The sequence below is a fragment of the Silene latifolia genome, chromosome 3 (assembly GCF_048544455.1).
Source record: "Silene latifolia isolate original U9 population chromosome 3, ASM4854445v1, whole genome shotgun sequence".
Taxonomy (NCBI): Eukaryota; Viridiplantae; Streptophyta; class Magnoliopsida; order Caryophyllales; family Caryophyllaceae; genus Silene; species Silene latifolia.
The window spans coordinates 67,963,803-67,973,740 of NC_133528.1; positions in this window are offsets into that span (position 1 = coordinate 67,963,803).

The window sequence follows — 9,938 nt, forward strand, 5'->3', positions numbered from 1 at the left end:
ACAAACGATAAATTACAAGCGACAAAATAATAAAGAACAAGCGATTCATAAAAAACGAAGCAAGAAAGACCAAAGGACACGGCCAAGCCACGGCCACTCTAGACACGGCTACCCTAGGTCCTAGGTCAGGTTCATTAGTTAGATCAATTGATTGCGAAACAAGTTCGAAAGCGGGCTAGAAAACAAGTTAGAAACGACGTTGATCGATTGAAAAGATGTCTTGCAAATGTGTATTCTACACGGCCTAAAGGGGTCAAATTAGGTCAAGAAGTTACGATATTAACGCTACTCATCGAGTGTTAATAGGAAGGTGCTAATCACGCACTCCTATGCTAGCGAGAAATCGAGTGAAAAGAGAGATGCGTTCAATTAGGTTATAGAATTGTTAGTTGATTTTTAAAGCTATGTCGATGTACCATAACGTGTCTAATTAGGTTATTAAATTGATCTAATGTCATCTAAACGAGTTATATGTTAACAATCAGAGGTCATACTAACATGCGACATGTCATAGGGTGGGTCGAATCACACGAAACAAGAGAGGGGTCAAAAGCGAAGAGCGAAGTTAGAATTCGTTTTATTAATGCCCTACCTTGAACACGAGGATATGTAAATGAGACGGGGGATACGACCGACTGATGTAGCGGATTTCTTTCCCATCTCAAGTCAACGCGGGTGTTCATGGTAGTACTTTAACTCATACTCGGACTAAACTAGTTTCATAGTTAATGATAACAAAACGATAAACAAAAACGATAAACAAACAAAACGAAACGATAAAAAACAAACATAAAAAGAACGAAATAAAAGAGAGAAGAGGAGGATTTGATGCACCCTCAACCTACATGTATCGTTGACACCGTCTTGGGTCGTAATCGATCGTAGATTTTATCTCGAGAGGCCGTCGTCGACGAAGGAACAAAGCAAACAACACGTTTTTTGTAAATCTGGACAGCAACTTTCAAACTGCGATTTCTCTCTCGTTTCACGGTGAAAATTCGATTTAAAAGATGTTTTGAAAACTAGAAAGAGAGGAGAATAGAGATCTTAAAACAATCCCTGCTCGTTTTGAGTTATTGGGCACGAAAAACGAGCACAAACAGAACTGGACAGAGGGAAAAGCCACAAAACAGAGTGTATAACACTCTGTTTTTCGAGGGGATTCGTGTACTCTCAAGGGCAATTTGGCTCGTAAATCTTTGTCTAATGTGTAGATGGATGTTGTATGGTTAATTTGGAACAAGAAACTCGAATTTTAATGGAGGTTTGATGGTTGAACGAACGGTTTCAAAGAGGACACACAAACTGATTCTCAGTTTGTAAGTCGGTTTTGTCGAGGGTTTTTGAGAGGCAATTAGGGTTTGTTTCTGGAGTTTAAAGCTTGTAAGTGACGGTAGTATGTATGGATAACTTAGAGGAATGAATGTATGGTGAAGGGGGGGTATTTATAAGGAGTTAAAGTAGGGTAAAAGGGAGCCATAAGCAGTCGGGCTCGGTTTGCATAGCTGCTGCCCATCAGCTATTCGTGGGGTTTTTAGGGTTTGTATGGGGGGTTTGCTTGGTGGTTAAGCTAAGGTAATATGGGTAGGATACTAGGGTATGGTGTAGGGTTAATGGGCACGGGTTTTGGTGGTGTTTGGAGCGGGTTTTGGGCTCGGGATTGAGCACGCAAAACGGGGGGGGGGGGGGTTGCTTGTTATGCGGGCTGTTGGGGAGTATTTGGGACAGGATTTGGGCCGTGGATAAGGGGGTTCGAACTGGGGTTGGATGGGTAGAGGCCTAGGTTGGTTAGTGTGCTCGAGATTCGTGCCAACTCGTAAAGAAAACGGGCTCAAAAACCGAGCTATAGTCGAGCTCCAAAACGCGTGTTTAAAACGAGTTTTTTTCGATTTTTAAATCGATTCTTCAAATCGATTAACACATTAAAATAAATGATTTTTCAAATCAAATACACTCATAAAATGATTTTTCAAACCAAATATTTATTTTATTTTCAATAAAATAACTTGAGAAAATAAACTCAAAATAAAGTAAAATGAATTCACCTTAAAAAAAGCTTTAATTTAAATATCATTTAAATTAAAATACTCCGTCGACAACGCTCACTCTACATCGTAAAACGAACCCAAATAATGACAATGACAACTAAAGAATACATGTGTCCTATCATCATCGGGTGTTTGTCGGGTTCTCTATAAATTCCAATATCGACGGATACGGGTATCTCTGAGCCCCCACTTTGACCGAGGCTTGGACAAGGCGAAAGTCAAAGTATACCCAAGGTCCCTTTCGACCGAGGATTCTCGGGTCGTTTATAGTCCATTAGACTTGCGTATATAAGCTACTTGACCATAAGAAGAGATCATACCGAAACTTCGCCGAGGATTGACTCTTGCTTCTGTTGTGTCAAATTATCGTCATTGGTCGTCGACCCATAAATTGCATATATGGTGGATTGAGCCTTATCCTTAGGCGCCTACGTATCCGTTTGTGACGGAATCAAACCCGCGTCGTAGTTCGGCAACTGCTGACACATGCCCAAAGTTTATCATCTGCTGGCATTTGTCCAAAATTCATCATCTGTTGACATTTGCCCAAAATTTATCATCTGCTGGCGCTTGTCCGAATGGGACGGGACTTTCCGAGGAGGTTGCCGCCGCTTTCATCATTTGCTTTCAGCTACGGAATTCTTCCATTTCGTACTCTTGTATTGAATTGAATTCTTGGTGGATATCATCCTTTACATCTTGATAATGGTCTCTGAAGCCAACGGCTTCAGAGCCCCCGGTTTGTGATGGCTCTAAAGTCGAAGACTTTAGAGCCCCCAGTTGAAGCATATCCTGCTATATTCGAAGCACAAAAACGTACTAGCAATAATCATCACATAAGCACATTGGATCATTTAAAAGATTGGGTTATCGACCAAAAAAATGAATTTGAAAATTTTGAATAATTGGGCCATCGACTCGAAGTTTGAATTTGACATCACTTGGAATGTTGGGCCATCGGCCCTTCAAAAATTGAATTTTGAATTTTGAATTTCGAAAGATTGGGTCATCGACCCAAGAAGATTCCACTACTTGGATCATCTATCCATAATTCGCAAAAAGTTTTTGGAATTTTGAAATTTTGAAATTTTTTTTGAAATCGAACCTTGATGGGTGAGCATGAAATACGACTCAGACACTCCGTATGACTTGCAGACAACGTGGGCGTAGCCCGCTACCGTAAAACAAAAAAAGAAAATAAAACAGTAAGTGTGCACGAGTTTAAATTCAATTATTGACTTGCTGGGGGTAGAAATGTAAATTGGCCATTCTGGTGCCAAAAGATGCGATGAATGAGCGAAAACCCGACGCATCGTGCTAAAGACTGGTGTGAACTGGGGCGGGCCTAAGAGGCGCGCGACCCGAGGCCCACACGGCCAAAAAAACGCCACCCTAGGGGTGTCACCCTAGGTGTTTCCTTCCCTTATACTTTCTATATAAGGAAGAGTTGCACTGCAAAATTTATTCTGCTTTCCCAAACTGGTGCAAATAACATAAATCATTATGAATAATCTAGTGAGTGCTATGCGAGCATGGGAGACAGACTTCACTGTCTCAGAGAGACAAGAATTAAAGACCGCTCAATCGGGCGCAATTACTTCCCTTATGCCGATCCGCCTTCAACTCGCTTTGTTAGAATATCGCCTTAGCTATTGGGATCCTCGTAACCATGTCTTTGCTTTTTCCGAGGGGGAGATCCGCCCTTTACTAGGAAGAGTTTTACGCCCGGGAGGATGGGATCCGAGGCCATACCGGCTATACCAAAATTTAATTCGGGGTGGCGTGGAATATATATAGACTGTCTTGGCCTCTCCAGGACGGAGTCTGAGGATATAGTTACTGGTGACGAAGTCAACCTTCTTGCTATTCATCGGAGATTTTGCAATTTGCGAAACAGTACTTCACTGCCAACGTACTGCCGCAGAGCATTTGAATTGATCATGTTACATCTTTATGTCTTCGAAGATAGAATGAATAGGACAACTTGCGTAGGACAAGCGAAGCTCATGTCTATTGTGTCTCAGATGGAGACGGGACATAATCCTTCCTGGATTATTCTTGCTGAAACCATTAGGGGTTTAGATGCTAAGAAAACGAACCCTGATGTTGAATGGTCGGGATGCTCCCGTCTGTTGCAGGTAACAAAATCTATCCTCTTGATTTCGCTTCTCTTCGCTTTACCACAAATTCTTGTGTTATTGCCACGACTTATCTATATTTTGCCACGATTTTGTTGCATTCTACCACGATTCTGCCACGATTTTGTTGCATTCTGCCATTATTTTGCTGCATTCTGCCACGATTGTGCTTCTGTTGTTTTTTTTCTTTTTTCCTTTTTTTTTCCTTTTTTTTTCTTTCTCTTTCTTTTTTTTCTTTTTCACGTTTTTTTTTTCTTCTCTTCTCTTTTCTCTTTTTTTTTTTCACGTTTTTTTTTCTTTCTTTCTTTTTCTTTTTTTCTTTCGTTTTTTTTTCACGTTTTCTTTTCCCCCTTTTTTGCAGGTGTGGCTTTGTGAGAGATTTTGGCTCTTTGCCCCGCCGCGTGAGCCAAACTCGTACCTCGCCCGTATGCTGACTATGCGTGCTAAGCGGTATGAAGACGAGCATCAAAATGACCTTGCTTATTGGCGAAACAAGATGACAGAAGGAGGAGGTCGCCCTTTTCTTTGGTTTATGCCTTGGCTTCGCCTCAAATCTTTTACTATCCTTCCGGAAGATGATAAGACCAGACGTTTGCAATTATTGGGTTTGGAAAGGTCTATTCACATTTACCCCGACCGCGTCTTGCGTTAGATGGGTCGTAGACAAGTAATTCCCAAGTGCGAGGCTGTTCTGGGACGAGCAAGAGAGCTACATCCCTCTATTTGTGATGACTGACTCGAAAGATGGCACCAAAGGCGTCTTTGGTACGTATCTGCACGCCCTTAGACTACCTGGGTATCGCCGTCCTACACTAAGTGGCTTAAAGAGAAGACTGAATCAGGTAAAGACTTGTGTCGGAAGGATGAGCTTGTCGACATTAGATATTATGACAAAGGCAGAAGCAGTCGCGACTTCTTCGCTAACGATCTTTCGTCTGCATCTGGACCTGAAACTAAGACTGAGAAGACTCCTAAGACTGACTCACAGGCGACAGGTGTGTGGAAACGGTTGGGTCCAAAGGCACACTCGGGCTCAGCCTTAGAAGGAAGACTTGGTCCTCGCTTGAGTGTAAAAGATAGGCTGGGCCCTCGGGAGGAAATGATGATCCCTCCTAAGAAGCGTGCTAGGCAGAACGCTACTACCCCTCCTCCGCAGGAGCCTCGGTCACGTGACTCAAAAGGCAAAGGGAAAGGGAAGATGTAGGAGCCTTCGACTCCAATTTATTATTTAATACTACTACTTATTATTTGTTGCTGGCTGTTTTTTTTTTCTTTGAAGGTTGTAATGGGCATCGCCCGATTTAAAAAGACTTACTATTTATTAAAATTCTCAGTTTCTGCATAAAATTTCATTTTATTAAAGGAAGGGTCGGTTGTACTCTTATAAAGAGCTGCCTACGTATCTGTTATCAACAGAATCAAACCGAGCTTGTAGTTCCACAAAACAAATGCGCTGCAAACATCAGTTTATAACGCACAAAAAGCAGCGAAGCAAAAAAGTGCCGCGGCCTAGACTCGCTCACGAGCACTGCAATTCAAAATTTTATTTCATGACATTGAGAATGAGTTCTAAGGATAGTATTTCTTCAATTGATCCAAATTCGTCGGATTTGCAAAGTCGTTTCCATCTAGATCTGTTAGTCTGACTGCGCCTCCCGATAATATTTTCTTTACCAGGTAAGGGCCGGCCCAGTTCGGCTTGAATTTTCCCCTCGGGTCGATTGGTAGTAAAGCGCGGACAGACTTTAGGACCAAATCCCCATCCTTTATTCCTCGAGGCTTCACCTTCTTGTTAAATGCCCTTTGTATCCTTTTCTGATAGAGTTGAACATGGTGTAGCGCATTTAACCGTCGCTCATCGAGCATGAACAAGGAATCATACGGCTGCGGCCGATCAACCAGAGGACGACTTTCTAATGAGAATTCTCAAAGAAGGTACCTCTAATTCGATAGGTCGAATCGCTTCCATCCCATATGTCAAATAGAACGGAGTTGCTCCAGTGGCTGTGCGAATAGACGTCCTGTATCCCCATAGTGCGAACGGTATCTTCTCTGGCCATTCGCGATAATTGTCGGTCATTTTTCTGAGAATCACAGTGATTGTCTTATTAGCGGCTTCCACTGCACCGTTTGTTTGAGGTCGATAAGGTGACGACTTGTGGTGTTTGATTTTATACTTTTCAAGTATCACAGCAGTTTCAGCCTGGAAGTGAGTGCCATGGTCACTAATGAACTCATGCGGCACCCCATATCTGCAAATGATTTCATTCTGAATGAACTTTGCTACCTACTTCGCTTGTAGCACTTTGTATGATTTCACTTCTACCCACTTCGTGAAGTAATCGATGGCGACTAGCATGAAACAATGCCCATCTGTTCCAGATGGGTTGACCTTTCCAATAATGTCGATTCCCCATGTTGAGAAAGGCCACGGTGATGTCAAAGTATACAACAGTGATGGTGGCACGTGTTGTATGTTCGCAAAGATTTGGCAGTTATGGCAATGTCTGACGTATTCGCGATAATCTGTCTCCATCGTGGTCCAATAATACCCTAATCTCATGATTTTACGCACTAGCATATGGGCATTCATGTGTGGGCCATACTCCCCGTCATGGACTTCTTCCATGACTCTTTTTGCAGTTGGTGAGTCTATGCACCGCAGAAGGATATTTTGCGCGGTCTTCTTGTACAATTGTCCATCATTGGTTCTAACGAACTGAGCGGCTAGCATTCGAATAGCGCGCTTTCCGCGGCTATCCATGTCGGGTGGATACTCTCCTGATTCTTTAAATTTCAGAATAGCATGATACCAAGGTTCAGCCTCGGTTTCTTCTGTGTCTCCGATTACATTAACGTAAGCAGGTGATGATCTTCGTTCGACACATATTGGCATAGTATCCATATGATTAGGTATGTTGATCAGAGCAGCTAGCTTTGATAGTGCATCAGCAAACTGGTTTTCATCTCTGGGGAGGTGCACGTATTTGACATCGGCGAACAACTTTTCTAGTTCCTCGATTTTCGCTTGGTACGGAGCCAGGCTATCACTTCGGGTTTTCCACATCCCGGCCACTTGATTGATCACTAGTGACGAGTCCCCATGTACTACAAGCTTTTTGATGCCTAACTCGAGAGCACTGTGCAAACCGAGTAGGCACGCTTCATATTTGCCCGCGTTATTAGTAACATTAAAGTCCAACTTGATCGAAATGGGAACATGTTCACCTTCTGGTGAAATGAGTAGCACTCCTATCCCGTAACCCCTGCAGTTCGATGCTCCATCAAAATAGAGGTCCCACGTATCGTTGTCTATATGAACGATATCTTAGTCGGGAAACGACCACGTATCTACAATCTCAGTTTCTTCTATCGGGTTATCCGCCAGGAAGTCTGCAACCGCCCTTCCCTTTATCACTTTCAGCGGTACGTATTTTAGATCAAATTCGGAGAGCATTAAAGTCCATCTCGACACCCTGCCGTTTAGAACTGGTTTTTCAAACAAGTATTTGATTGGGTCCATCTTCGAGTGGATGCAGACACTATGACTGAGCATGTAGTGTCGTAACTTCTTTGTCGCCCATACTAAAGCCAAACATGTCTTCTCGAGCTGAGTATACTTGATTTCATACTCCAAGAACTTTTTACTAATGTAGTAAATTGCTCTTTCCTCTTTATCGACTATATGTGCCAACATTACCCCCATTGCAGTGTCTGTAACTGTAAGATACAACAAAAGTGGTAAACCAGTCGTTGGTGGGCTGAGCACGGGAGGGGAAGATAGTATTTCTTTGATCTTATCGAACGCAGCTTGACAGTGATCATCCCATACGACGTGTTCCCCGACTTTCAACTTCTTGAAAATTGGCTCGCATATCATAGTTAGCCTTGCCACGAACCGGCTTATATATTGGATTCTTCCTAGGAAACCTCGAATTTCCTTCTCGGTTTTCGGGTGAGGCATTTCCATTATGGCCTTTATTTTTGATAGGTCCACCTCGATGCCACGGTGGCTAACGATGTGACCCAACAGTTTGCCGGATGTGACTCCGAATGCGCACTTTTGGGGATTCAATCTCATGTTATACTTGCGCAATCGTTCAAAGAATTTGCGTAGTGTGCCAAGGTGGCCATCACGCTCGTTTGACTTGACGATCATGTCGTCGACATAAACCTCGACTTCCTTATGCATCATATCATGTAACAACGTTGTCGCGGTCCTCTGGTATGTGGCCCCTGCGTTTATCAACCCAAAAGGCATTACTTGTGTAGCAAAGTAGGTTCCCATTGCGTTCGAACGCAGTCTTATGCATGTCTTCTTTCGCCATCTTGATCTGATTATAACCGGCGTATCCGTCCATAAAGGATAATAACGCGTGATTTGCCGTGTTGTCAACCAGGATGTCTATGTGAGGTAATGGGAAATCGTCCTTCGGACTTGCCTTGTTTAGATCCCGGAAGTCGACACAAACCCGAACTTTACCATCTTTCTTTGGTACTGGTACGACGTTAGCCACCCAGTCTGAGTATTCTGACACCTTGATGAACCCAGCTTTGAGTTGCTTGTCGATTTCTTCCTTGACTTTCAAAGACCAATCTGTGTGCATTTTGCGGAGCTTCGCTTGATGGTTTATATCCGGCTTGATTGGGATCCTGTGCTCCGCAATTTCTCTATCAATGCCTGGCATGTCTTTGTAGGACCACGCAAAAACATCTTTGAACTCATGTAACAACCCAATGAACCCTTGTCTCTCGGCGGGACTTAAAGTAGTTCCTATTTTAAGCTCCTGTGGTTCTACGGTTGTACCTACATTGATGGTTTCGGTATCTTCGATGATCGAAGTTTTCTGTTCGTACTCTTCCAACCCTTTTATCAACTGTAGAGGTGGTTCCATTTCTTCTTCTTCTTCTTCGACCAACTGTTCGTCCTCGACCTCAGTCTCAATGTCATTATTAAAACAATCATTTTCAAAGTTTGAATTGCAATGTAAGTGAGACAAGTCGTAAGCAAACTGGTTCATATTATTATTGATTTGAAATTGCGCGAAATGCGCTAACATTTGAGCCAACTGGTCGGAACTCAATGGCGAGATAGGGGTATTCGGGACAGGCCCCAGAATACCACCATTAGGAAAGGGTGCATAGGAAGGGAAAGCTAGGGGAGGGGTATTTTCAACACCTGACTCCTTAGACTCAATCTTAGGACCTAACTCGGACTCAGACTCAGACTCAGAATCGGAAACATCATCTGGCTTGAACATCTCTCCTTCTCCCGTTGTCAACTTGAAAAGAAGTCCCTTGTTATCAGTCCACTTGATTGTTTTCCGCCATCCCGTGTTGGTCCTAAGAGGATCTACATCGGTGATGAGGGTAGATGGGTCGAACCGCTCGCTTCTCAGGATCATGCTTACCAAATCTTCGTTTGGTATTGGTGATTTCTTCTCTTCACCGAAAAGAAGACCCATGGCTCCCTCGTCACTTATTAGATCTGGTTTAGTCCCTACTGGCATCACAGTCAGAATATCTTCAGGGATGTAGTAGCAGTCTTGGAATACTTCGATTCCCAGGACCATAAGGTTCTTCTTTGGGTCAAAGATAGGTTCGGGGAAGTCCATGCAGGGAAGTTCTTCCCCAGCCCTCACGAAGTGGCCGTTTAGAGTTAGGTGATACGGTCCCATTTTAATATCTCGATCTTCGATCGTTCTTCCCTTCTTTTCCAGCAGATCTTTCCCAGTGGGCTCATATCCAAGCC